The sequence below is a fragment of the Petaurus breviceps genome, unplaced genomic scaffold (assembly GCF_028583685.1).
Source record: "Petaurus breviceps papuanus isolate PSGF00001 unplaced genomic scaffold, PetGlider_PUasm1.0 38, whole genome shotgun sequence".
NCBI lineage: Eukaryota > Metazoa > Chordata > Mammalia > Diprotodontia > Petauridae > Petaurus > Petaurus breviceps.
Window position 1 is genome coordinate 82,620,313 of NW_027186304.1, and position 4,583 is coordinate 82,624,895.

Consider the following 4,583-nt stretch of genomic DNA (forward strand, 5'->3'; position numbering starts at 1 on the left):
ATCTGGCTTCACTGCTCCCTACTGATAAATAAGGAAGGAGCAGGTATAGAATAAAGGGATGATGCCTCTTTAAAACAAAACAGCCTTTGGGCAGTGCTTGGGTTCTGATGGTGTCTTCACGATGCCAGATGAAAAGGCTGCTAATAAAGGAGATCCCCTGTGGCAGATTGATGGGAACACCTGGACAAGAGTTACCCAGGATGGACAGGCATAGTTTAGGATACACATCATTGGAAGGAATATTCACAATGATGAGATCCCAGATCAATCTGAATTCTAATTAATACCCAACAGATGCTATGCTGCATTGTAACTGCTGCTATCATTAAATTAAATGAGGTAAGCTTTCCATAACAGACTATCACTAATGATATTCTCTGTTGGACCACACCATGAAAATCACTCGATTTACTATAAGACATAGAAAATGTAAGATTCTGTGGTGCTAATTATTTGTTGATTATAAAACACTGACTTAAAGACTTCCCTTCTATATGTGGGCTTCTGGGCATTTCTCAAAATCGTGGAAGATTTCTTGAAAGATATATCAAGAATTAGCTTTAATATTTTATAATAACTGATTATTAATATCAAGTAAGGGACAAAACAAGGGTACATATGTTCTCCAAAGATATTTGCTATTGTCATTGAGGATGTCTACCACACAGTTCAAATCCCAGAGGGATTCCCTATAGGTGGCAAGGTCCCATTGCTTTTAGATGACATTTTGCTAATTACATTGAAATTGCTAACATTACAGAGCCTACTTACTAAATGAAATCTGTAATCATTTAAAAGTTTCTACACAATAGGAGTAAAATTACCCATTGTTCAGACCATGATATGCTATCAAATGGACATTCCATAGAGCTCATCAATCAATACATATATCTGGGACAGACACAGCACACCAATGGTGGTGTGCTAGAGTCAGCTCAAACCAGCTCATGAGAGTCAATTGTCAAGATTTCAGTGTGAGTACTTCCACCTGTGCAATTTGGCAAATTGATTATTTTGTGGTTTATCTAGACTTAAAGTGATGGAGAAAACATTAGCAATGTAAATTAAACTTAAAAGTAAGTTATGCATTTTTTTTTCAGAGTCTTTTGAAAACTTCACCACACTCCTGGCTTTGCATTACTGAAATTTACAGTACCCAAATAATTAAAATTAAGGGTTACTTAAAATAATAGAGAGGTGGGGTTCATGATAGTGTGAGTAGATTTCAATACATTTCAAACAAGGGGAAGTGTCATTTAAATTATAAATTTAAATAAGTATAAAATACACATCAGAGATTAAGTGACATAAATTATGCAGGACAAATGACATCATTTGATAAATGTGTGACTGGAAAAGAAGATGAACTGGTCCTTAGCAAGAACCATGGATAGGGGCAGCTAGGTGGTGCAGTGAATAGAGCACCAGCCCTGGAACCAGGAGGACCTGAGTTCAAATTCATTTTCACACACTTAGTAACCTGGGCAAGTAACTTAACCCTGATTGTCTCCCCAAAACCCCTCAGAAATAATCCCCAAACAGCTTTAATATTAGCCATGTACTGGAAGACAGCCAGTAGATTAGGTACACCTCCTGTGACAGATTTATGTAGGGGCACACAGGCAAAAATCACCCAAGGTGGGCAAGGGTTGATGAAAGCAGCAACATCAGCAGAATAATGGATTATTGGCAAATTGGTATAGAATCGACATCAGTGGTGTCCAACTCAAACAAAAATCCTTCTGTGCTAAACCATATGTAAGTATCCCTGCAGGTCACATTTTGGCTTAGAAAAGCATATATTAATATTTTCTATGTTTTATTGTATTTTAATTTACTTTGTTAAATATTTCCCTATTACAATTTAATTTAGTTTGGACAGCACTTGAAAGTAGTGTAGGCCACGTGCAGCAGTATGTTTCATACCTTTGGTTTATGTTATATAATGTTTTATGCTATTTGTTTGGTTGATTTGAACACTTTAAAAGTTTAAGAAATAGTGCAGGAAAGAAGAAAGGAAAGGGGCAAATAAGATGAATGAGCTATATTTCCAACAAGAAGTCTTTGGATCTATCTAAATTAGAAAGAGATCCTGGAGGTAGCTGATGAAAAGCAGCAGAGTTCTGTTGTGGGACAAGAAAGACGAAAAAATGAACAGGGACCAGTAAGAAAGAGTCCCAGAGACCATAACAATTAATGGTGATTGGAGGGGGGAAAGAATAAAAATGGAGTCAGTAGATAGATAGATAGATAGATAGATAGATAGATAGATAGATAGATGGATAGATGGATAGACAGAGATAGATAAATGGATAAATTAATAAATATAGATATTGTATATATAGTATAGATATAGTATATAGATACATAGATATATTTTATATTATATATAATATAGATATAATATAGATAGATAGAGGCAGTATGTGTGTGTATGTGTATACATTTTTTAATTGGGGAGGCTAACAGGCCGTTAGTTTCCCTACAATGCAAGGGTCTCTCTATTCAGGTCTCTTTGTCTGGTGCCTTTCCACAAAGTCTCAAACAGTAGCAACATAGAATTTGAACTCAGATTTTGAGAACACACACAGAAAAGCAATCATTGGAATTGTGCCTTTTTGTCACACTCATCTCACTATGCCATTGTCAACACGAGGGACCATGGGGTTACTACAGTAAAGAGAGATCAAAAGCACGATGGGGGTCTAACAACACGGTTAGGACTGACGACCAGAAACTGGTCTCGCTTTGAATTCAGGGTTATGGATCCCATGGGTATTCAAGTAACATTTATAGAACAACTTCTGTTGGATTCCCTTGCTTTCCTTTGTGGCAACACTTAGCAAAGAGCTGTTCTGCAGGGCTCCCCCCATCCTAGGTGCTGTTTGGTTTGCCAAATCGAGAAGTTCCATCTGGAATGTTTGTGGCCTGGTTCGCCTAATGGCCAGATGAAGAGGACCTGGGAATTACTGCCATGAAAGTTGGAGCTAATTCTTACACTGGAATTCCCTTTCAAGGAATATTTTGGACTACTCTTTTATTTTTTTTCCTAATGGATTACATTTTGAGCTGTCCTTTTACCAAGGATATAATTAACTTTTTTGGGCATTGATTTAGTCAATACCTACCTTTTTTTTTTTAAAACCTGTTTTCATTTAATTTCATTTCCCTTTTCCTGTTAAGCCCATCACAGGACTAGAAGAACCTCAATTCTTTGTAAATACATCTCTTCTATTACTCAGATGATGCAGATTCTTTGGGAAGAAAAAAAGTCTCCTAATTTTCTTACTGTTTCAGTTCCTTGCCTTTGGCTTTTGGGTTCCTAATCTATGGGCTGACATGTCCCTAGGTGTTTGGCACAGACACTTGAGACAATAGTCACTTTATACTATCATAACATTACATAAGACTGAATGCCTGAAATGTACAGGAAAATCTGCAACTGCAATACTAATATTTTCCACAGGCCTCTCATTCCTCTTTCATCTGTACCAAATATAGTGGCTGATGTTAAAAACTTGTGTGAGGACCTGGCAGGCTTCTGAACGTTAATGTTGTCCCTGGTCTGGTTTCCAAAACCATTCTAGTAATTTTGAAGCTAGACCAGCAAAAGGAGATTGCTCGACAAGGCCCATTGGTGTAATTCTTAGACAGTGGCTTTCCATGGTTGGTTTGGAGTTGATTTTGAAGAGCACAAAGTATGCGCAGCAGGCCCTCTAAGTTTCCTGTTTCCTGATGTTAATCCTTCCAGGCAGCTGTGCCTGGATCCATGTGACAAACTAATTATTACTATCTTTAGGGAAGCTCAAGAGTATTCCAAGGATGAGATAAACATTATGACAAACGTGGAAGAAAGCTCCAGAGGGTGTCTGTTCCACATCCACTTGTGATTGAGAAGAGGCATTTCTCTTTGCCACCCAGCATCATGTAACAATGAATTGTAATCCTGTTACTACCAAGATGAAGGATAAAGTAATACCTGATTAAAATAAATGGTACTCCTTCTTACAGTCGTCTGAAGCTTTCCTTTGCTCAGAACTGTACTGAATTTTGCCTTTTAGATCAATCCAGAAATGATGTCATTTATTATTTTTTTAAAGTACCATTGAGCCAAGTACAAAGAATGCTGTCATTCTCTTCATTTAAAACAAAAGACAGAGATTTCTTGTGAATAGTTTCACAATAGAAATAGAATGTGCTATAATGACACGACAAGGTAAGCAGGAAGGATTTAAGGATAGGTTATGGCAAGTGTAAACATGACAACAAGCACATGTTTGGAGATGGAATTTATTGATCCATCTAGGTGTAGGTCTGGCAAAATCTTTTGCCTCCATATTTGTTTCAAATTAGTATTTTTTTAAAGATGACATAGAAAGACTTCATCGTATAAGAATCCCCAGTATTAGTTATGGATGAATCATATACTGTCAAGTTCCCTTTCTACTACTCTTACACACCCTCGATGTGTTCTTTACATACAGAGACTGAAATTAATGGAAATCATGAATATTTAAGAGTATTTTTTTGTTTTGTTCTGTTTTTGTTTTTAGAGGAGTGAAGGCAGGGCAATTGGGGTTAAG

The 4,583-nt window shown here is 36.8% G+C and overlaps 1 pseudogene; it reads left to right on the forward strand.

Annotated features, from left to right (window-relative positions):
• The window catches only part of LOC138170279 (small ribosomal subunit protein mS26 pseudogene), a 10,077-nt pseudogene extending 6,357 nt beyond the window's left edge, over nt 1–3,720 (forward strand).
• Nucleotides 3,721–4,583: the final 863 nt, after the last annotated feature.